Source organism: Oncorhynchus mykiss, chromosome 13 (assembly GCF_057628025.1).
Source record: "Oncorhynchus mykiss isolate SJ-2025 chromosome 13, ASM5762802v1, whole genome shotgun sequence".
NCBI lineage: Eukaryota > Metazoa > Chordata > Actinopteri > Salmoniformes > Salmonidae > Oncorhynchus > Oncorhynchus mykiss.
The window spans coordinates 27872501-27897359 of record NC_143034.1 but is presented as its reverse complement, the minus strand read 5'-3'; the positions used below and the strand labels follow the sequence as shown (position 1 = coordinate 27897359).

The window sequence follows — 24859 nt, the reverse complement described above, 5'->3', positions numbered from 1 at the left end:
CTCTCTGGCTGTGGCGAGTAGGACGGCGGATTCACCGACCAACCGAGGATTCACGATCCTCCCAGAGGAAACTCACCGAATAGCTTCCGAAGGCGATGACTCACCCCCACGGAGGAGCACTCCTCTCCGTCTCCTCCTCCAGCCAGCCTCCCCCTCTCAGACAGTTCTCCAACCCCACCACACCCCAACCCGGATCAGATCAGAATCCTCCGCCCGTCTCTCTGTCTGGCCCTTGGCGCAAAGTCAAGAAACTGAAGGACATATAGCTCACTTGTCTGCATGTTAAACAATGGAGACCGGTGAGATAATTACATCCTAAGGCCAGCCTGCAGGGTACTCAGCTATCATTAGTGAGGATGAAGATGTCTATAGTTATGTCTGGGCAAGGTGTGCTGTGATCTTGAATCATCCCACTCATCTAAAGTATCGTGATGCTGTACGGAGCACCTTGAACGAGCCGTGAACTTTGGATAAGAACGCCTGTTGCATCTACCTAGAGTTGCATCTAACTAGATTGGTTTGACTAATTAATTGACAAGTTAGGGAAACACCCCGACGACGGCCGCAATGTCGAAATGCGTCAGTCGGGAATAATAAGTAAGCATTTTCTATTCCATTTTCAATGCCCTCCAATTTGTTTCAAGATTTGTCTGAACATCTTTCAGGGACTTGACCATGTGACCAATGGATTTCATAGAGCTTGTAACATGTCCGTAAGAGTGCGTGGCCCATAACACAGAGACTTGTTCTTATAGGAGATTCTGTTGACCATTGCAAGAGCAATAAGGATTTTTAGGGGCATTATGACTGGGTTAATAAAACACAGCTGCCCCTAAAAGTCCCTCACTTTTCTTGCTGCCTTTTTCTCGTTCTCCCTCCCTCTCTCTCTCTCTCTCTTTTTTTTCTCCCTCTGTCTCTGTCTGATCCAACTATTTTGAGATTGAACCGTAGCGTTCACTGGCTTGTGGACTGGCTGAGGAGTGGGTTCTCAGCTTGGATTAGTTGGGTATCAGCAGAACCGTGGCTGGATCGTTCGGAACAACAAACAGAGGCGAAAGAAGAACCAACCAGCCTGTCGATAGGCCAACACATTAGACTTTTGAGCTTAAACGGACGGGGCTAGAGGGCTGCATATTTCACACAAAGCAATTTATGAATTGTATATTTATAATGGCTGAGTTTTGTTGGGATTAGCGTAGGCGTTTTAAAAGGGGTTGAATAAGTTCAGAGCTTCAGTCTTTCTCAGGAGGGTCCCTAGTCTAGTTCATTAGCTCTTCAGCTTTATTGCAGCAGACAAGGTAAACAAAACCTAGGCCAGTTGAATTAGAGGAGTTTGCTGTATTCACAATTACAACATAATGACAATATATTACATATGTTATGGCTTTAGGAATTGCTGTGTTTAAGTTGGAAACTCAACAAACAAATCCAATGGCCTGACATATCTTGAACAAGCATTCCCTGGCATACGCTCACACATGTAGTGTAGGCCCAGGCCTAGTTACAGCTGCAGCCTGGGTTAGAGACTGATATGGTCTAGTTAAAGTGACTGCAAAGACTATTGCAAGTCGCGAGATGAGTGACTGGACCTGGACCAATGTAAAATTCCATTGAGAAAGGCTTGTTAGGCAGTAGCAACGAGCACGGTTTATATCCGAACTTTAATCAGCACTCTTGGTGGATATCCGAGATATCTAGCATAGTCATGGTGCTTATTCAATCCAGGCCCAGGACTGTGTTTACCAGCCTCCCAAGCCTTCCTACTTAGGCCCTCTATGCTCGCATACTCATTCATACTGGCTGTTTACCTGGTTGGTATTGAGGAGGAGTTGTGTCATGCAGGGTTTTTGGTTTAGTTTTTGGAGTGAGTCATCTCATCTTTATGGTGGTAGGAAGTAAATCAGCATATGCCTACATATATCTTAAAGTGACCTGAAACAGAGAATATGAAAGTTAATGATAACTTCTTAGTTTGAGGGTGTCATCTTTTTTATTCGTTTTTAAAAAAAAATGTTTTTATCGATCTAAACTTGAAACTCAGCTCACTCTTGAGGAGAATTTCTATAGCATTTCTCCAGTTAGAAGATAATGTTTCACAAATGCTAATCGTCAAGGTTTATTGTGTTTTGTCCTTATACTGATGATAACAAACAAATGAACTGTTAAAGTAAGTACACTGATGTGTAAAATAGTTCAACTGAGCTGCCACCTGACAGCCGCAGCTTTATCACAACTGTAGCTTAAAAATGGCAGGCTTGTATAAACAACGTCTGTGTTCAAGGAACGAGAAGAACACCGCCTACTTAAACTTTATAAAACAGCACCGTAAAGAAAGGTATTAATGCCATGCATTTTAGCCATATGGTGAGATAGTAGGCCTAAATAGTAGAGGCTGTAATACAGCACTATGGCAATGATCATTATACTTCGACATATAATAATTAGATAGTATTGCATCCATCTTTAAATAAAACACATGCTTCAGCATATGTCTTACCTATGTGTCATTTGAGTATGTAGATGTCACCATCAGCATTCCTAATATTAATTACGTAAAGCATTTAGAGTTTAGATGCTAAATTCCCTGGTGGGGTATGTAGACTATGGCATTCGCTGGTGAAAATATGTCTGAGACTAATTTTGGTAGCTGACTTCACTGCTACTTTTATGACTAACACACTTTAAGCTTATTAGAAGATTGACTTTTTTTTATCCCCCTCAGTTGAATTTATCTCTTATCTTAGACGTACAAACTATTCTCAAGTAGACCGTTAAGAGATGTCATAAAAGTTATTGTATCTTTGCACGAATACGTTTTTTTTTATGGGCCAAAACTATTTCGAAGATGTAGGTCTGATAAATGTTGAGAAGAACACATGAAGGCCTGTCATAGAGATTTAAGCCCACGTGTCACATGTAGAAAAGATATGGACTTGATGTGATGTCATCTAAAAGTAGTTATAGATCGGCGTTGTAAAAGGGTATTAAATAATTGTTTGGCTGACTTGTCATCATGTCTTAGGACAATCTTATTGCAACAATGAACAAACACTCTCAATTTGACCCTTCACTTCTAGAATAAGGAACAATATAGGCTATATATTGTGTGTTATAATTGATATTTTGATATTAATCCCCGTGTGGGCCATAAACAAGGCCTGTGCGTTTTTCCAAAAGTTATACACTTGGTTAGGTAGTCCATATTCAGGGAAATGTTCAGTGCATGTCGTCTCCCCAAATTGCATTAGTGCGAAATTGTTCACAAGTACAGAACCTATATGTTGTCAGTTCACTTGCAATATATTCTGAACGTGTTGGTCACATGAGTCAGAAACTGGGACTTTGTAGGCCAGTTGAATGAATGAGGACTCACCTTGCCCGCAAAGACCCAGCCTCTGGCACACACTGATTTCAGAGCACTCTATAATTGTGTGATGAATTGTGGCTTGTCCTTGATTTATAATTGCATTAAGATGAATAATGACGAACAAAATAGCCGAAATCCTGGTAGTTTAGCATTCATTCAGTATATCTTATTCAAAAACGCAGTTGGCACAAATTAATTGTCCCAATATTGTCGACTACTTCCTACCCAGACAAGAAGGCGCAACAATCAATTCAAGGAAGTCTACAGAACCATAATAGGCTATTCATATTCACTGTTTGACTGAGCTAACGTTGTCTTTACCTGATATTCTCCAATGTCACAAACATGTTCCGCATAAACACGCAACACGGTAGAATCCGTGATGTCTCGTCCGCATCCCTTGGACAGCAAGATGACTTCGCGCAAAACCCTCGCTTGATGAGGAGTGTATGGGAGAGATTGGAGATGTGTGCGAAGTTGAAGTTCGCTGCTGCTCATCACACCACCACCGCCCCTCTTTTTGATCAGTGGCGCTGGTATTGCACAATCCCCAAATTTAGAAAGAATATCCTTGGGGACGAATTGCACCATTTTCTTTCAAAATAACTTGAAATGTTGTTTACTCCTAAATAAGAAAAACGCAACAGTGTAGCACTCGTGCCACGGTGCCAGTGATTCTCCTAAGCTTCTTTTCATGGATAAATGCGATGTTTCCCAGTCTGAGCGACCCCGGTGCGCTACGCACCGCCGACGGTCCTCAAAATATCCATTCTCTGTAAACGGACTTGCTGATGTTATTGCCCAGTCGTAGGCTATATGACCACGACATCGCCAAGAGCTGAAAGGATTTGATATATGGTGTTGCGCCCTCGTGCTGGGACCTCCCCAAAATGGGCTTCTGCTAAGTGGTAACCTGGTTATTTTGAGCGCGTCACTTCGACATGTCTCCAAGTTATAGGTTTCCATTGCCAAGGTTGGGCGCAGCACTTGACTGATATTGTTATAGGCTACTTATTGATGGAGTAGACATTCATAGAAGTCGGCGCACTATTGACAATACAACTAAAGAAAAATGGATACATTCCTGTGGTTTCTTTCTCATACGAATTATATACATGTATTTAACCCACATAATAATGTCATCAAATTGGCATATTATACCCTAATATACATAGTGACCGTTATTAAGAGACATTTTATATTGTATGTAAGCATGGCACTAGCCAATACTACGATTTTATATGATTATTATATTGGCCCATAATTTCCCTTGCGCTCCTTCTTCTTTTGGTGGTGTGGTGCGACTCCACGTGGCAAATAGTTGAGGATTATTGTCGTAACAAGAATGAACAGGACTGTAGAGCACGCCCTACTTTCTGTGCGTAATGACGCATTTACGCAGGAGCAATGTCACAGTTGCAACACCGACTTATTCTAAACTGTATAATAATTTTCATAAACCACAGATACGGATGTTCATCCTTATTCCAACAACGATTTGCATAACATTGCCAATTCCTTGGTGAGTATTATTCGTTTGTGTGTAATAGTCGCATGATATCGCGCTGGCGAATTTTGGCTTGAGTTTCGACCGAAGGATGATGTTGATGCGTTTTTTTAAATTATAAAAGCACTTGTTTTGGCCAAGTAAATTATCGCAATCAATATTATTTTATCTCCTTCCTTTGTCCCGTCCTGTTATATATTTGCTAAATGCCACTGGCAGCCATTTAGGAATATGTCGCCTCGATTTTCGCACATAGGCTGGTCCCAGTTTCGAAATGTTTTCTCATGGGGAACCCATCACTAATCAAATGAGATTTTCCCGTGCATCGTTTTATTCCATCGCAAAGTTCCATATTTACTAAAATGAAGATTGTCAGGAGTGACCAACAGGCTATCCCTGTGCGCTGATGTCAGTCAGTCAGCTGGTGTTAGTCTGGGAGGCTACATAACAGCTGGTTATTCTGACAAAGATGAGAATGATACCTATTCTAAAAAAAAAAACAGCAATCATAACATGTTGTGGATGATGAATGAATATCCTATTGATAAGTTGCCTGAACAATCGCAGATATATCACCTGTCAGGAGAACTAGCTCAAAGAGCCTGTATGTAGTGCTACTTCAGTTTCCCCTTTCCAACTAGCCATATTACCTCAATGTAAGGGGTCAGAGGTCACCATAGTGTGCCCTGTGTGTACCTATCTCTCCTTCCCCCCCAGTGAGGGCCGTGTAGTGGCCCGTGAGCGACAGATGAGGCTGGGGTCCAGCTTCAGCGGCGCCCTGCAGCCTCCCAATGGTCTCCCCCACTATGAAGGCACTGGTGGACGCTGTGTGGGCAGTGTGGAGCATCGGTGCCTCCGTCTATGACTACATCCACACCAGCGCCATGGAGGAACGCATCCACACGCTGGAGACCGTCACCACCATCCACCAGTGTGTCATCGCAGCGCTGACCGCTGGAGTGGTGGTGCTCTTCACCTACATACTGTTGAGGAAGCACTGAGGGGGAGTGAGGAAGGAGAAGCCACGCAGGGCCCAGGAGGCAAGTTTTGAGGACAACACTGGATTACCATAGTGATCAGAAGCATTGAGAGTGTGGGTCTGGAAAGTCATCCAGACCTACATGGATAAGATGGAGCAGGACATGATTAATAAGGGATTTTGGCTATTAGAAAAGTTGTATCTTTATCTCGACTGCCAATTGTACCATTCTACTGCGGAGGTGTTGCTGGACACTGTGTGTCTCAGTGAGTCAATAGTTTCACTCGCTTTGCACCAATGGAAGAAGAAGACATGGGCAGAAGATGCATCAAAATGTATCTTTTTACAAATACAAGTTACTTTAAAGTAGAGGTCGACTGATTATGATTTTTCAACGCCGATACCGATTATTGGAGGACCAATAAAAGCCAATACCAATTAATCGGGCGATTTTTATATATATATATATATATATATTTGTAATAATGACAATTACAACAATACTGAATGAACAATGAACACTTATTTTAACTTAATATAATACATAAATAAAATCTATTTAGTCTCAAATAAATAATGAAACATGCTCAATTTGGTTTAAATAATGCAAAAACACAGTGTTGGAGAAAAAAGTAAAAGTGCAGTATGTGCCATGTAAAAAAACTAACGTTTAAGTTCCTTGCTCAGAACATATGAAAGCTGGTGGGTCAATATTCCCAGTTAAGAAGTTTTTGGTTGTAGTTATTATAGAAATTATGACGCGTAGACTATTTCTCTCTATACCATTTGTATTTCATATACCTTTGACTATTGGATGTTTTAATAGGCACTTTAGTATTGCCAGCCTAATCTCGGGAGTAGGCTTGAAGTCATAAACAGCGCTGTGCCTCCAAAGTTTGAATGAATGCTTACGAGCCTGCTGCTGCCTACCAGCGCTCAGTCAGACTGCTCTATCAAATATCAAATCATAGACTTAATTATAATATAATAAACACAGAAATACAAGCCTTTGGTCATTAATATGGTCAAATCCAGAAACTATCATTTCGAAAACAAAACGTTTATTCTTTCAGTGAAATACGGATCCGTTCCATATTTTAAGTCTAAATATTGCTGTTACATTGCACAACCTTCAATGTTATGTCATAATTATGTAAAATTCTGGCAAATTAGTTTGCAACGAGCCAGGCGGCCCAAACTGTTGCATATACCCTGACTTTGCTTGCACAACGCAAGAGAAGTGACACAAGTTTCCCTAGTTAATATTGCCTGCTATCATGAATTTCTTTTAACTAAATATGCAGGTTTAAAAATATATACTTCTGCGTATTGATTTTAAGAAAGGCGTTGATGCTTGTGGTTAGGTACATTTGTGCAAAGATTGTGCTTTTTTCGGCAATGAGCTTTTGTTAAATCATCTCCCGTTTGGTGTGGTTGAAGTAGGCTGTGATTCGATGATAAATTAACAGGCACCACATTGATTATATGCAGCGCAGAACAAGCTCGTTAACCTAGTAATATCATCAACCATGTGTAGCTAACTAGTGATTATGTGAAGATTGATTGTTTTTTATAAGGTAAGTTTAATGCTAGCTAGCAACTTACCTTGGCTCCTTGCTGCACACGCGTAACAGGTGGTCAGCCTGACACACAATTTCCTCGTGGATTGCAATGTCATCGGCGTCCATAAATGCTGATTACCAATTGTTATGAAGACTTGAAATTGGCCCTAATTAAATCGGTGGGCCTCTACTCTAAAGACCAATGTATCAAACTAAAATACAAAATACTTTTGCAAAGTATTCTATTTAGAATTATTTATTTTTTAATACAAAATACATTTGCAAGTACACGCCTTCACTACAACAATAGTCTTAGTAACTGAAACAAAAACAACAACATTTAACTTGCTATGACTGTAATATGTGGTTGTTTATCTACCTTGGTTGAATGCACTGACTGTGAGTCGCTATGGATAAATGTCTGCTAAATGACCTAAATATAAAAATGAACAATTGCAAAGCACACTGGGTATTATTATTGGCCTCATTTTGTGGGTGGAGCTCATCAATAATACCCACCATGCTTTGCAGGTGGACATTTTTACATTTACATGTTCACTCAGCAGACACTCATATAACACCATAGTGCCGTGACTTCTGATACCGATGCAGGGTGAAAGGGGGCCACCAAATGTTGAACTGCTATAAAATAAAAAATAGTATAGAAAATGATTTTGCATTTTGAAAATATAAATTACAGGTCTCGAAATGCAAATGACAAAATATTCTAAAGTAATTTACATTTCAAACACATGTAACAGGAATACTGCCCATCTCTGGATGTGGGGATGCTAAAACCACAGAGATACCTCAACCTGCAGACTGTAATCTAAAAGCGCACTAAAGGGATGCTAACTATCATTTGGTTTGCCTGCCTTAATATGCCTCAAGTGGTTTCACTCCCCAGATGGAATAACAGTATTAGTTAGATAGGTTTTCATGTTGGCTCTAATTGCTTATCCCGCCTGTATGATGCATGGGAAAACTGTAAACTGGGGATTCCCTCTTCAATACCATGATTGTACGAGGTGCCAGCCCAACAGTCTATAATTGGAGGTCTTGGTCATGAAGATGAAAGCGTTCACTTAGACGTTAACTATGATATCACCCAGTGAGGGAGAGTGGAACATCATGGGAAGGACAATGTATTCTCAAGAAGCCTTATTTGTCGTCGAAAACTTCCCTCAAGGTTCTATGAATTCCTCTGTAGGAGAAGGAGAGTTTCTGTGAAGCATTCAAAGGTCAATACACTGGTCGCCATGAATGCCATTTAGTACCGTACATGTTCTTTGATAAAACAACTTTAAAGCATGTTTATTTGATTACTAAAATAAATAATTGTAGATAGTCTTGTAATGCAAGACTTTGTAGTGGCATTCCGTGGCGTTAGCTGAACATGGCTACAGCTGTGACGGTTACGTCACTGGAAAGAGTCATTAGAGGCATCCTTACCTGTAAAATGTGAATCAACCTGAATGTTTTGGTACATTGTTTATAAATGCTTCGGTTTCAGTAATGCTTGCACTCATCATTAAAAGGGTATTAAACACATTGTAGGCCTTAAAAAAAAGCCATGAATGTTGTATAATTCATTTAAATTGTACACTTGCTACAATATATGACGAATACACAATGTTTGCCCTATCATCTTGTTCAGATTGCTAAAATGGGCCTCAGTGAAATGTTTCAGGTAAATCAAATGTGACAAAGGCCTCCATGGCAATACAACATTTAATAATCTCCTGGATCTTTGTGTGAATGTACAGTGCCTTCAGCCTTATTCTAAAATGGATTAAATAAAAACATTTCCTCAGCAATCTACTCACAATACCCCAGAATGACAAAGCAAATACAAGTTCTTAGTATTTTTCGCGAATAAAAAAAGAAATGAAAAACATACCTTATTTACATACAGTGCCTTGCGAAAGTATTCGGCCCCATTGAACTTTGCGACCTTTTGCCACATTTCAGGCTTCAAACATAAAGATGTAAAACTGTATTTTTTTGTGAAGAATCAACAACAAGTGGGACACAATAATGAAGTGGAACGACATTTATTGGATAATTCAAACTTTTTTAACAAATCAAAAACTGAAAAATTGGGTGTGCAAAATCATTCAGCCCCCTTAAGTTAATACTTTGTAGCGCCACCTTTTGCTGCGATTACAGCTGTAAGTTGCTTGGGGTATGTCTCTATCAGTTTTGCACATCGAGAGACTGACATTTTTTCCCATTCCTCCTTGCAAAACAGCTCGAGCTCAGTGAGGTTGGATGGAGAGCATTTGTGAACAGCAGTTTTCAGTTCTTTCCACAGATTCTCGATTGGATTCAGGTCTGGACTTTGACTTGGCCATTCTAACACCTGGATATGTTTATTTTTGAACCATTCCATTGTAGATTTTGCTTTATGTTTTGGATCATTGTCTTGTTGGAAGACAAATCTCCGTCCCAGTCTCAGGTCTTTTGCAGACTCCATCAGGTTTTCTTCCAGAATGGTCCTGTATTTGGCTCCATCCATCTTCCCATCAATTTTAACCATCTTCCCTGTCCCTGCTGAAGAAAAGCAGGCCCAAACCATGATGCTGCCACCACCATGTTTGACAGTGGGGATGGTGTGTTCAGCTGTGTTGCTTTTACGCCAAACATAACGTTTTGCATTGTTGCCAAAAAGTTCAATTTTGGTTTCATCTGACCAGAGCACCTTCTTCCACATGTTTGGTGTGTCTCCCAGGTGGCTTGTGGCAAACTTTAAACAACACTTTTTATGGATATATTTAAGAAATGGCTTTCTTCTTGCCACTCTTCCATAAAGGCCAGGTTTGTGCAATATATGACTGATTGTTGTCCTATGGACAGAGTCTCCCACCTCAGCTGTAGATCTCTGCAGTTCATCCAGAGTGATCATGGGCCTCTTGGCTGCATCTCTGATCAGTCTTCTCCTTGTATGAGCTGAAAGTTTAGAGGGACGGCCAGGTCTTGGTAGATTTGCAGTGGTCTGATACTCCTTCCATTTCAATATTATCGCTTGCACAGTGCTCCTTGGGATGTTTAAAGCTTGGGAAATCTTTTTGTATCCAAATCCGGCTTTAAACTTATCTCGGACCTGCCTGGTGTGTTCCTTGTTCTTCATGATGCTCTCTGCGCTTTTAACGGACCTCTGAGACTATTACAGTGCAGGTGCATTTATACGGAGACTTGATTACACACAGGTGGATTGTATTTATCATCATTAGTCATTTAGGTCAACATTGGATCATTCAGAGATCCTCACTGAACTTCTGGAGAGAATTTGCTGCACTGAAAGTAAAGGGGCTGAATAATTTTGCACGCCCAATTTTTCAGTTTTTGATTTGTTAAAAAAGTTTGAAATATCCAATAAATGTCGTTCCACTTCATGATTGTGTCCCACTTGTTGTTGATTCTTCCCAAAAAAAATACAGTTTTATATCTTTATGTTTGAAGCCTGAAATGTGGCAAAAGGTCGCAAAGTTCAAGGGGGCCGAATACTTTCGCAAGGCACTGTAAGTATTCAGTCCATTTGCTATGAGACTCGAAAATTGAGCTCAGGTGCATCCTGTTTCCATTGATAATCCTTGATGTTTCTACAAATTATTTTGTAGTAGTCCACCTTTGGTAAATTCAATTGATTGGACATGATTTGGAAAGGCACACACCTGTCTATATAACATCCCACAGTTGACAGTGCTTGTCAGAGCAAAAACCAAGCCATGAGGTCAAAGGAATTGTCCGTAGAGCTCAGAGACAAGATTGTGTCGAGGCACAGATCTGGGGAAGGGTACCAAAAAAAATGCTACAGCATTGAAAGTCCCAAGAACACACTGGCCTCCATCATTCTTAAATGGAAGAAGTTTGGAACCACCAAGATTCTTCCTAGAGCTGGCTGCCCAGCCAAACTGAGCAATCGGGGGAGAAGGGCCCTGGTCAGGGAGGTGACCAAGAACCCGATGGTCACTCTGCCAGAGCTCTAGGGTTCCTCTGTGGAGATGGGAGAACTTTCCAGAAGGACAACCATCTCTGTTGCACTCCACCAAGCAGGCCTTTGTGGTAGAGTGGCCAGACGGAAGCCACTCCTCAGTAAAAGGCACATGACAGCCCACATGGAGTGTGCCAAAAGGCACCCAAAAACTCTGACCATGAGAAACAAAATCTTCTGGTCTGATGAAACCAAGATTGAACTCTTTGGCCTGAATGCAAAGTTTCACATCTGGAGGAAACCTGGCACCATCCCTACGGTGAAGCATGGTAGTGGTAGCATCATGCTGTGGGGATGTTTTTCAGTGGCAGGGACCGGGAGACTAGTCAGGATCGAGGCAAAGATGAACAGAGCAAAGTACAGAGAAATCCTTAATGAAAACCTGCTCCAGAGTACTCAGGACCTCAGGCTGTGGCGAAAGTTCAACTTCCAACAAGACAACGACCCTAAGCACACAGCAAAGACAACGCAGGAGTGGCTTCAGGTCTGAATGTCCTTGAATGTCCCAGCCAGAACCCGATTGAGCATCTCTGGAGACCTGAAAATAGCTGTGCAGCAACGCTCCCCATCCAACATGAGAGCTTGAGAGGATCTGCAGAAAAGAATGGGAGAAACTCCCCATATTTTACTGCTGCTCTTTAATTACTTGTTCCTTTTATTTCTTATTCATATTTTTTTTAACTGCATTGTTGGTTAGGGGCTTGTAAAGTAAGCATTTCACTGTAACGTCTACCTACACCTGTTGTATTCGGTGCATGTGACAAATAACATACCCAAGAAGACTCAAGTCTGTAATCGCTGCCAAAGGTGCTTCAACAAAAGTACTGAGTAAAGGGTCTGAATACTTATGTAAATGTGATATTTCACTTTTATTTTGTATAAATAAGCAACCATTTCTAAACACCTGTTTTTGATTTGTCATTATGGGGTATTGTGTGTAGATTGATGAGGAAAAAAACTATTTACATTTTTGAACAAGGCTGTAACCTAACAAAATGTGGAAAAAGTCAAGGGGTCTGAATAATGTTACTAAGGTACAGGAGAGTGCAATGTTCTGACTGCAGATACATGTCTTGTATAGAGCTGAATCTGTTAACACTAATCAAGAAAAGGTTTGCAGAGCACTGGTTATTGAAACAGAAGAACGATAATCCCATGTGCTACAATGTGTGATATTGACCTACAGATGGAACACTGTAGAAACACCCTGACCAAGGAGACTGTAGGGATGCTTTCATTTCAAGTTAACAGCAACACAATTCATGTTTTGTAAATACGTAATAAAATGTTATTTTCACTGACGTGTACATTAACATAACTCTTCAAAAAATAAAATGATTCAAATTGTAAACTTGTATGAAACACCACGTCGGATACAAAATGCAAGGAAATGTAAAGTACAAATTGAACTCGATCATATCAAGTGTGTTCTAGATGTGTCCAGTCTGCAGCAGGGTGTACTGGGCAGTGAATCTCTCCACACTCTCCCCCTCCAGCAGCTTCATGGCTCTCCAGTGGATCTTCCCACAGCTTTCTGGCTGGCCGCTGGGCCCAAGCTCCTCTCGGATGTACTCCAGCCACAGATCTGGAGGGAAAAAGCCATACAGACAGTCCTGAGTGACCCATCTCAACTTACTTTGTCCCAGAAAACTACATGGAAGTAAAGGTTTATATTCATGCCATACTAAAACACCTCAAATCAGCTAATCAAAGTTGCTGTTGATTCAGGTGTGTTAATGCTGGGCTGGAATAAAAGCCTGCAAAACCTGTAGTTCCAACCACGTATGTCTTGTTCATTCTTCTACTGGCCTATTGGAAGTCTTTGAGTTGTTAAGTGTAGCAACTGACATGCAAAAATCCCTGTGGGACTTATTTGAAAATGGGCTGCTTCGAATGAGCTTTTCAGAATCTCACCATCATCTGTGGAGCCGAATTCCCTCAGGGCTCTCTCATAGAAGTCCCTCAGGTTGCTCATCTTGGGAGTCTCCTAAAAGAACAGTCACACCATTCCAGTTAGTAGAACAGCCTTGCCAATGACCATAGCCCGTTGGCTATGCAGCACAAACAGATCTGGGAACAGACTTACAAAAATCCTAACATTAGTGTGAAAAGTTCAACCCTTTATGCAACATGTTGTACATAAAGCCACAACAATGTGTGGCAATATTGGAACAACAGGCTAGTTTGAGACGATGCCTTGGTTGGTTGCAACATATATTTGTCTGAGCACGGTCCTGCCGTACATAACTACACAAACGCTACGGTCACAAGACGCAGGCCTTCTTAGTGTCCCTAGAATTTCTAAACAAACAGCTGGAGGCAGGGCTTTCTCCTATAGAGCTCCATTTTTATGAGATGTCTGCCTACCCATGTGAGAGACGCAGACTCGGTCTCAACCTTTAAGTCTTTACTGAAGACTCACAATGGGATTCTCTGCCTCTAACCCTATTACAGGGGCTGAGTCACTGGCTTACTGGTGCTCTTCCATGCCGTCCCTAGGAGGGGTGCGTCACTTGAGTGGGTTGAGTCCTTGACGTGATCTTCCTGTCTGGGTTGGCGCTCCCCCTTGCGTTGTGTCGTGGCAGAGATCTTTGTGGGCTATACTCAGCCTTGTCTCAGGATGGTAAGTTGGTGGTTGAAGATATCCCTCTAGTGGTGTGGGGGTTGTGCTTTGGCAAAGTGGGTGGGGTTATATCCTGCCTGTTTGGCCCTGTCCGGGGGTATCGTCAGATGGAGCCATAGTGTCTCCCGACCACTCCTGTCTCAGCCTCCAGTATTTATGCTGCAGTAGTTTGTGTCGGGGGGCTAGGGCCAGTCTGTTATATCTGGAGTATTTCTCCTCTTATCCAGTGTCCTGTGTGAATTTAAGTATGCTCTCTCTAACTCTCTCTTTCTCTCTCTCTCGGAGGACCATGCCTCAGGACTACCTGGCCTGATGACTCCTTGCTGTCCCCAGTCCACCTGGCCGTGCTGCTGCTCCAGTTTCAACTGTTCTGTCTGCGGCTATGGAATCCTGACCTGTTCCAGACATGCTGTTTTCAACTCTCTAGAGACAGCAGGAGTGGCAGATACTCTGAATGTGATCGGCTACGAAAAGCCACCTGACCTTTATTCCTGAGGTGCTGACCTGTTGCACCCTCGACATCCACTGTGATTATTATTATTTGATCCTGCTGGTCACCTATGAACATCTTGGCCATGTTCTGTCATAATCTCCACCCGGCACAGCCAGAAGAGGACTGGCCACCCCACATAGCCTGGTTCCTCTATAGGTTTCTTCCTAGGTTCTGGCCTTTCTAGGGAGTTTTTCCTAGCCACCGTGCTTCTACACCTGCATTGCTTGATGTTTGGGGTTTTGGGCTGGGATTCTGTACAGCACTTTGAGATATCAGCTGATGTAAGAAGGGCTTTATAAATACATTTGATTTTGATTTGTTCTTGTTTCCCCATACATTGTTACTCGACTCACTTGATCTTTCTCCATCTGGATCATTCTGGTGAAAAAGGCCTTGGAGAAGGGCCGGCTCTCATGCAAACTGGGAAATAAGAGAAGGTCCAACGTTGTTTTTCCTTCTTCAAAATGCTGAACTCAAATGCATATTAATAAGTCGTCATCTAAACGAGGATACCTTGTACAAAATAAGTACTGTGAATTACAATCGTCATTTTACTGATTTGGCCTTCACAATGCAGAACTGGTGAGAAATGAATAATATAATATTACTATTAATATTCAGTACCTTGTGAAGGTCTTCCTGGCTTTCTTGTAGCCTCCGGCCCTGTAGGACCAGTCAAGGTACTTCTCCTTTATCTCCATGGAAACGGCAGGCACCACAGACAGCAGACCTCTCTGAGAGCAGAGGAAAAAACAAACTGTTACAACTAATTCAAATCCAACTAGACAACATTGTATGTAGGGAAATATGGCTGCGTTTACATAAATTGGTATTTTGACCAATCAGAACAGCTCTGAAAAAGATCTGATGTGATTGGTCAAAAGATCAGAATTGGGCTGCCGATGTAAACGCAGCCTATGAGGCACTACTGCTTTTGCACTGACACAATGGAGGCTAAGAACGACATAGAACCAGAAAAAGCTTGGTCAATGCACTGTCTGGACAGAGCTTTGAATTATGACAAAGGCAAACTGGTATTGTATTCAAATGTGATAAACTAATGTAATTTTTGAGAGGTTGGGCTTGGTTCTGTACCTGAAACAGTGCTTCAGTTTCCTCTGGGCTCTGTGATGTCATGCTCCACTCCACCTGCAGCTGCCACAGGGGCAAACTCGACTGTCAACAGACAAGACCAGGGTGGTTAACATCAGGTAAGATGCTCTTAACAAATAAAATATATTCATGGGTTGCTGGGCTGGAAAATGTGTTACCGGTAAGTACGGCTTGCACTCTTTGATGCTCCAAACATTTTTGTAAGATACCCCCCCCCATAAATCTTAGTCAAAATGTTTTTTTACATTCCAGAGACAATCCCACTGGGCCCATATTATTTCGCAACTCACACCCCGGATCAACAATGTCTTTGTGACTACATAATTACATCACACAGTCAGCCCTTTCCCGTGAGCTGCCCCTTATATTGCGCAACACCCGTCATAACAATGAAAGACGATCTACAAGAGCCATATTGCAATAAATTGCCTGAATTTATAAAATAACAATAAATTGGATACGTTTATAACGATGTGCACCACTTGTTTTTTTTCTTCCTTTGAACTACTACTAGTTTGACTGTAGCCATCAATTGTCCCATAAACAATCACCCACATTAGCAAACTATCTTATCACATTTCTCTAGTATAGGCTACTTTTCATGACGATATCAGCAAAATGCCTGCGATAAGGGATCGGTATGGTTGGTGTCGATAATAGATTGGTTTATCATCCCAGCTCCACTATATACTACCCACTGGGCACAGACGTCAGTTCAACGCCTACGAACATGAAATCAACTAAAAGTAATTTGAGTCTCCCTGGTATTAGTAATGGGGTTTAACAGTACCTGAAGAATTTACCTGTAAGGAAAGTCTCCCTGGTATTAGTAATGGGGTTTAAGAGTACCTGAAGAATTTACCTGTAAGGAAAGTCTCCCTGGTATTAGTAATGGGGTTTAACAGTACCTGAAGAATTTACCTGTAAGGAAAGTCTCCCTGGTATAAGTAATGGGGTTTAACAGTACCTGAAGAATTTACCTGTAAGGAAAGTCTCCCTGGTATAAGTAAAGTGGTTTAACAGTACCTGAAGAATTTACTGTAAGGAAAGTCTCCCTGGTATTAGTAATGGGGTTTAAAAGTACCTGAAGAATTTACCTGTAAGGAAAGTCTCCCTGGTATAAGTAATGGGGTTTAACAGTACCTGAAGAATTTACCTGTAAGGAAACGCTCCCTGGTATAAGTAATGGGGTTTAACAGTACCTGAAGAATTTACCTGTAAGGAAACGCTCCCTGGTATAAGTAATGGGGTTTAACAGTACCTGAAGAATTTACCTGTAAGGAAACGCTCCCTGGTATAAGTAATGGGGTTTAACAGTACCTGAAGAATTTACCTGTAAGGAAACGCTCCCTGGTATAAGTAATGGGGTTTAACAGTACCTGAAGAATTTACCTGTAAGGAAACGCTCCCTGGTATAAGTAATGGGGTTTAACAGTACCTGAAGAATTTACCTGTAAGGAAACGCTCCCTGGTATAAGTAATGGGGTTTAACAGTACCTGAAGCCATTATATCATGTCATTTGACCACAGGAAAAGGAACTACCATGTAAATACTGCACTGTGGGTTTGATTGAATTGAGCCCTTCCAGTCATATTGGAACCGGTTTCTAGCAGGGAATAGAAGTCATTTGAGGAAGTTAATATGCTGTAGGAAATTATCTGGGACAGAGTTGGAGCTGCCCCACTTTCACAGCAGCCCATAGTGACTGTGTGTGTGTGTACCTTGGGATTCACATGTGTCAGGGCGTCCTGGAATAGCTTGCCTGTGGCGCCACTCCCCAGACGCACCACACGTCCACAGATTGTCTGTAGCGCTGGGTGGCTGCCATGGCAACCGCAGCGGTCTGCTCCGAGTCTCCGATGAGAGTAAGACCTGCAGCTGAACCGACCGATGGAGGGACACAGGCACAGCAAACCGTTACATGTTTGTGAACCTCGTGCATCCTATTGGTTTCTATGCTGTGTGTTTGTACGTTAGAAAGCCTATGTTTATACACTTGCTGTCCTAGATTTACTCTTTCCATAAGACATCATCTTACCCAGTTCTTGTAGAAGTCCTCCTTCAGCAGTGAGGAGTCGTGGGCACGCTGAAGCACTGCCAGCAGCCTCTCCTGCCTCTGAGGGATGCCAACACACACACACAGGTAAGATTTCAATCTTAGAAAAACATACACTCATTTCACTAATATACTAGTCACATTAACACTTGATCATCAATAATCTATCAATATTCTTCACAAAAAAAAAAGTGCTCATCAGCAATGATTGTCATGGTTTGAAATGTTAACCTTCTCCTTCAGCTCCCGGACGTCAGTTTTCCTCTTGAACCTCTCCAGGCAGAAGGACACGTAGCACGCCCACATGTCCTCTGGAACACAGCAGAGAGACCACCCATCACTAGGGTTGTTGCGGTGACCGGCAGTCATGAGTCATGACCACAGTCAAATTCCACGGGAACGTTGACGGTACTCTCCTCCTATGCTCCCACTGCATGAAAAGGCGCCGATGTGTTGGTCGTACCCAACTCGTTAACGATGTCAGAACGCCAATGGCCTGGTACTCAGCGCTCCATTGTCCCTCTAAATCACTCTGACATGAATGCAAAATGTATACTACGTTGTTCGACCTCGCTGGGGTCGATCAATTTGAAGAAGTTCAACAGCAGATTGAAACGGAGTGGAAAACATGGTCGTGGTGGATCTTGTTGCAAAGCCAAACAAGGTGATGAAGGTGATGAACAAGGTGATGAATTCGAAGCATTTAACAAGACATTTGTGAAGTGGTTGAAAAACGAGTTTTAATGCCTACAACCTAAATGTATGTAAAATTCCGACTTCAACTGTACTTGGTACATAGTTGGTGTAGGCTACAAACTCTAGTAATCACCTTTGAGTGTGGACTGCAGTATTATGCATACTGGATGGACTGGTTACCTTACGCTACACTCCAAACTCTCCAGACCGTATAGGCCGAGGCCAGTGTTTCCCCAAGCCTGGTCCTTGTGTAACCCCAACAGTACACATGGACAAACACACCATATATTCATCTCATTGACGGCTTGATGATTAGCTGACAAGCTGAATCAGGTGTGCTTGTCCAGGGTTACAATACAAATGTGTACCGTTTGGGGTACTCGGGTACCACGGTTGGGAAACACTGGCCGAGGCCATGTGTTGGTTCATTGATTGTGCAGAGCAGCTTACAGAGTATATAGTGAATCTGTATTTGATATTATTAGGATTTTGAATAACCTAATAATATGGCATTTTTTATATTTTCATAATTAATAGGCAGACACATGACCTTTCACTACAGAATATTTCACCACTGTGCGTTTCCATTTCCTCCTCTCTCCTTCATTCCTTTCTCCAGCGAGCAGAGAGAGGAGCCGTCGGCAGTTTAATGAAATATGTTTTGTTGTGAAAAACGCGATTCTTGATGTTCCTGAACAGATTTCACTTGGTTTCCCAAATTAAGCACTGGGTAGCGGCAGGAAACAGGTTTGGAGACACCATGGCATACAGTTTGAGTGAAATATGACCCGTCACGCAGCGAGACGATGCTTCTCAAACAGTGGTTGATGCGTGGAGTGAAAGTTCTTAAAAAGCCCAGACGTTTCCATATGCAATCCAGTGTGAAAACAGAGTTTTGCTGGTTGCCACAAAAAGCAGAGGATTTTTCAGCTGCTAATATGCTATTCTGTTCTTCTGAAATACATTTTCAGGGGGGGGGGGGTTCAGGCACATAGCGTGAAAAGGGCACCATCAGCATGGTGGCCAAACGCAGTAAGGGTTGGAAGTATATTGCATAGTTTGCAATGCAATTATCAAGCTCTCCTGTCATAGCACAACTATCGCCATGAGAAATCATGTGCTTATCAAGCGCAAAGAAACATTCTCGGAGGGGGGACAAGCAGCAGCAATCTTGCACCGCATCTACTGTCACTGAAAAGCACCGGTGAGATCCCGAAAGAGCAGTTAACACCGCTCATTACTGTTTCAATGAATGATTCTCAAACGGCCTGTTTTTTTTTATTGACTGAATAGATATGGGGCCATTTCAATTTCATATTTATTTACTCAACCCATCTTAACGTAGTCCTTTTGATTCTACAAGCAAGCGCCACCGCTGAGCGCCACCGCTGAGGTTACTGCCCTTTTTAACATTGTGTTCCACAATATAATACAACCAGTTGATATTACGGTTTCCACATCTTAAATGGCACTTGTTCTTTTATTGACTGGATATATATGGGGCAATTTAGCAATTAGGATTCATCTGTATGATAAATCAGGCAGTGTTGTGCACGGTTAGCATACGGACAAATGCAAAACAAAAAAAACATTTCCAGGACCTTGTGTTCTAAAAATTGTTTTATTTATTTGAATACTCGAGTACCAGAAAAACAACAACAACAGGATAGTGACAACAACAAAAAAAAAAAGAGGTCAAATGCCCATCCCTAGGTGTTTGTGACCAACATGATTCGAAGCAGTATCTCCTGGACCCATATGACGGCATTAGACCGCCTAGGTTTGGGAAGCAAATGCAACTTTTCAGGTCTCGGGCAAGGTCACCCATCACGAGCGTGGTCCTCGAACCTCTTCTGTGACACTTCATCCAACGCGTCACTATTGTATCGTGTCCATCTGTGTTGACGTCTTTATTTGCCTTATGTTGCGTCTACCTACGTTAAGTTTCGTGTGCTTGTAATGTGTTGCGTTTCAGTCTAACCTGTGTTGGTGTGTGCATTTCTGTTTGTTGTGTGTATGTACCTGTGTTGAGGTGTGCATTTCTGTTTGTTGTGTGTATGTATGTACCTGTGTTGAGGTGTGCATTTCTGTTGGTTGTGTGTACGTACCTGTGTTGAGGCTGTTGAGGCCCTGCTCGTAGACCTGGCAGCAGCGCTCCTCTCTCCTGGCGATGTCAGAGGCCCGCCCCTTGGCTGTCTGAAGCTCCTCCCCCACCGTCGCCTCCAGCTCCCGCCTGGCCATGAAGTCCCACGTCAGTGAGTCGTCTGTGTATTTGCTCTGCAGGCTGGGGACAGGACATTCAGCATGGTCAGTGTGTGTTGTGTCATGTTGAAAAATGAACACAGGGAGATCAGCAACCCAAAATGTAGCCGTACTCTTGTATAATGGTGTCCTGTAGATCTTTAGTGAAGTCAAAGATGGTGGCGATGGTCAAAAGAGACAGGATGAAATCAGCTCCTGTGGACAGCACAGAGAAATCCATTAACATCTCCAAAACACTATCTCTACTCTCTTAATAACCAAAGTAGACATACAGATAACTGTTAGGCAATACAAATGGCATAGAATAAATACAACGCAATGGAAAACAGCTCACCTTGGATTTTCCCAGTAGCATCTCTGTACACCACCTCGGCCAGTTTGCCACTCACGATCTCAGGGGAGAACTCGTACCCTCCCTGTAGAGCGAAGAGGACAATCAGTGACCCAGTCCAGAAAAAGAAGAAACTCAAAAAGGTGTGTGTGTGTACTCACCATACGTAAAATGTATGCATGCATGACTAAGTTGCTTTGGATAAATGCTAAATGGCATACATTATATACCGAGTGTACAAAACATTAGGAACACCTGCTCTTTCCATGACATAGACTGGCCAGGTGAAAGCTATGATCCCTTATTGATGTCACCAGTTAAATCCACTTCAAAAATCTGTGTAGATGAAGTGGGGGAGACAGGCTAAAGAAGGATTTTTAAGCCTGGAGACAATTGAGACATGGACTGTGTGTGTGTGCCATTCCGAGGGTGAATGGGCAAGACAAAATATTTAAGTGCCTTTGAACGGGGTATGGTAGTAGGTGCCAGGCGTACCGGTTTGAGTGTGTCACGAACTGCACCACTGCTGAGTTTTTCTACGCTCAACAGTTTCCTGTGTGTATCAAGAATGGTTCCCACCCAAAGGACAGCCAGCCAACTTGACAACTGTGGGAAGCATTGGAGTCAACATGGGCCAGCATCTCTGTGGACCAGTTGACACCTTGTATTAGTCCATGCCCCGACGAATTGAGGCTGGTGTGAGGGCAAAAGGGGGTGCAACAATGCGTTCCTTAATGTTTTGTACACTCAGAGTTTATTACAAGGACATATGCCATTGACGTGGTACGTCACCATAGTATAATGATGATAAATCTACCTGGTTTCTCAGGATGAATGGCAAGCATGGAGGAGAACACCTTGCTGATTGCACCCTTTGTGTTCTATTTGAGATGACAAAAAAATAACAGTTTCAAAAAATAACCAAACACAACATTTATTCAACGTAGAACCCAAGATAACTTAAACTTACCCATTTCTTACAAAAAGCAATGTGAGAGAGCCACAACTGAACATCATCCTGCAAAAAGATAACTTATTATTGACCTGTCCATTGACTTCTTTGGTACCTTCTGCATAGCGCTGTTTGAAATATTCAACATCCCGTAGCTAATAGCTATGTCATATAGGGCTTGTATGGTACCTTCCATTTAGTTGTGGCCCTTCTGAAAATGTTGTTGATCCTCGAGATGATGGAAAACTCAATCTCCTCTCTTTTGAACTGATAGCCGATGCGCTATAAATTAAACATGATGAGGAACAAATATTTTAAAAAATACTCCTGATACAGATATTCAATATTTCCATATTTCATAGAACTTCAAATGACTTGCAGTCATTCATTGGTTGTAAACTCTAGCGTGATAATGAAAGTGGATATTATTATTAGTGGATTCTGTGGTTGCCATGGCACTGTGAGGCAGCCTAAAAGAGCTCTGTATATTTTGTACATATTTTAGATTTAAAAAAAAATTTGTGTCAGTGAGTGTTGATTGGATATACAGTTGAAGTCGGAAGTTTACATAAGCTGAGTTTGAATGTGTTTGGCTAAGGTGTTTCACAATTCCTGACATTTAATCCTAGTAAAAATATATTTTTTATATATATTGAAGCAACATCTCAAGACATCAGTCAGCAGGAAGTTAAAGCTTGGTCGCAAATGGGTCTTCCAAATCGACAATGACCCCAAGCATACTTCCAAAGTTGTGGCAAAATGGCTTAAGGACAACAAAGTCAAGGTATTGGAGTGGCCAACACAAGGCCCTGACCTCAAACCTATAGAACATTTGTGGGCAGAACTGAAAAACCGTGTGCGAGCAAGGAGGCCTACAAACCTGACTCAGTTACACCAGCTCTGTCAGGAAGAATGGGCCAAAATTCACCCAACTTATTGTGGAAGGCTACCCCAAAGATTTGACCCAAGTTAAACAATTTAAAGGCAATGCTACCAATTACTAATTTAGTGTATGTAAACATCTGACCCACTGGGAATGTGATGAAAAAAATAAAAGCCTAAATAAATCACTCTACTATCATTCTGACATTTCACATTATTAAAATCAAGTGGTGATCCTAACTGACCTAAGACAGGGAATTTTTACTAGGATTAAATGTCAGGAATTGTGAAAAATGAAGTTTTAAATGCAGTTGGCTAAGGTGTATGTAAACTTCTGACTTCAACTGTAATTTCCCTCCTCATGATGCCATCTATTTTGCGAAGTGCACCAGTCCTTCCTGCAACAAAGCACCCCCAGAACATGATGCTGCCACCCCCCTGCTTCGCGGTTGGGATGGTGTTCTTCGGCTTGCAAGCCTCCCCCTTTTTCCTCCAAACATAACGATGGTCATTACGACCATAAAGTTAAATTTTTGTTTCATCAGACTAGAGGACTTTTCTCCAAAAAGTACGATCTTTGTCCCCATGTACAGTTGCAAACCGTAGTCTGGCTTTTTTATGGCGGTTTTGGAGCAGTGGCTTCTTCCTTGCAGAGGAATATAGGACTCGTTTTACTGTGGATATAGATACTTTTGTACCCGTTTCCTCCAGCATCTTCACAAGGTCCTTTGCTGTTGTTCTGGGATTGATTTGCACTTTTTGCACTAAAGTACATTCATCTCTAGGAGACAGAACACGTCTCGTTCCTGAGTGGTATGACGGCTGCACAGTCAACTTAGTGTATGTTAACTTCTGACCCACTGGAATTGTGATACAGTGAATTTTAAGTCAAATAATCTGTCTGTAAACAATTGTTGGAAAAATGACTTGCGTAATGCACAAAGTAGATGTCCTAAACAACTTGCCAAAACTATAGTTTGTTAACAAGACATTTGTGGAATGTTATTAAAACTAGTTTTTCAAACTCCAACGTACAATGGGGCAAAAAAGTATTTAGTCAGCCACCAATTGTGCAAGTTCTCCCACTTAAAAAGATGAGAGAGGCCTGTAATTTTCATCATAGGTACACTTCAACTATGACAGACAAAATGAGAAAAAAATTCCAGAAAATCACATTGTAGGATTTTTTTATGAATGTATTTGGAAATTATGGTGGAAAATAAGTATTTGGTCAATAACAAAAGTTTCTCAATACTTTGTTAAATACCCTTTGTTGGCAATGACAGAGGTCAAACGTTTTCTGTAAGTCTTCACAAGGTTTTCACACACTGTTGCTGGTATTTTGGCCCATTCCTCCATGCAGATCTCCTCTAGAGCAGTGATGTTTTGGGGCTGTTGCTGGGCAACACGGACTTTCAACTCCCTCCAAAGATTTTCAATGGGGTTGAGATCTGGAGACTGGCTAGGCCACTCCAGGACCTTGAAATGCTTCTTACGAAGCCACTCCTTCGTTGCCCGGGCGGTGTGTTTGGGATCATTGTCATGCTGAAAGACCCAGCCACGTTTCATCTTCAATGCCCTTGCTGATGGAAGGAGGTTTTCACGCAAAATCTCACGATACATGGCCCTATTCATTCTTCCCTTTACACGGATCAGTCGTCCTGGTCCCTTTGCAGAAAAACAGCCCCAAAGCATGATGTTTCCACCCCCATGCTTCACAGTAGGTATGGTGTTCTTTGGATGCAAATCATTATTCTTTGTCCTCCAAACACGACGAGTTGAGTTTTTACCAAAAAGTTATATTTTGGTTTCAGCTGACCATATGACATTCTCTCAATCTTCTTCTGGATCATCCAAATGCTCTCTAGCAAACTTAAGACGGGCCTGGACATGTACTGGCTTAAGCAGGGGGACACGTCTGGCACTGCAGGATTTGAGTCCCTGGCGGCGTAGTGTGTTACTGATGGTAGGCTTTGCTACTTTGGTCCCAGCTCTCTGCAGGTCATTCACTAGGTCCCACCGTGTGGTTCTGGGATTTTTT

The 24859-nt window shown here is 42.0% G+C and overlaps 1 long non-coding RNA gene and 1 pseudogene across 2 annotated transcripts in view; one reads left to right on the top strand and one right to left on the bottom strand.

The window, feature by feature from the left end:
• Positions 1 to 4745: 4745 nt before the first annotated feature.
• On the top strand, positions 4746 to 8985 carry LOC149978804 (uncharacterized). The gene is made up of 2 exons (XR_016485780.1): positions 4746 to 4889; positions 5592 to 8985. It is a non-coding gene; the product is annotated as an uncharacterized LOC149978804 (long non-coding RNA).
• Positions 8986 to 12627: 3642 nt separating this feature from the next.
• The window catches only part of LOC110485832 (U3 small nucleolar RNA-associated protein 6 homolog), a 16407-nt pseudogene continuing 4175 nt past the window's right edge, over positions 12628 to 24859 (bottom strand). The window contains exons 4-18 of the transcript XR_016485460.1: positions 22126 to 22218; positions 21955 to 22002; positions 21802 to 21865; positions 21480 to 21520; positions 20988 to 21069; positions 20767 to 20848; positions 20500 to 20675; positions 17927 to 18006; positions 17678 to 17755; positions 17361 to 17517; positions 15621 to 15701; positions 15150 to 15259; positions 14879 to 14945; positions 13324 to 13396; positions 12628 to 12994 (exon numbers count right to left, since the gene is read on the bottom strand). The product of XR_016485460.1 is annotated as a U3 small nucleolar RNA-associated protein 6 homolog (transcript). The remainder of the gene's footprint in view (positions 12995 to 13323; positions 13397 to 14878; positions 14946 to 15149; positions 15260 to 15620; positions 15702 to 17360; positions 17518 to 17677; positions 17756 to 17926; positions 18007 to 20499; positions 20676 to 20766; positions 20849 to 20987; positions 21070 to 21479; positions 21521 to 21801; positions 21866 to 21954; positions 22003 to 22125; positions 22219 to 24859) is intronic.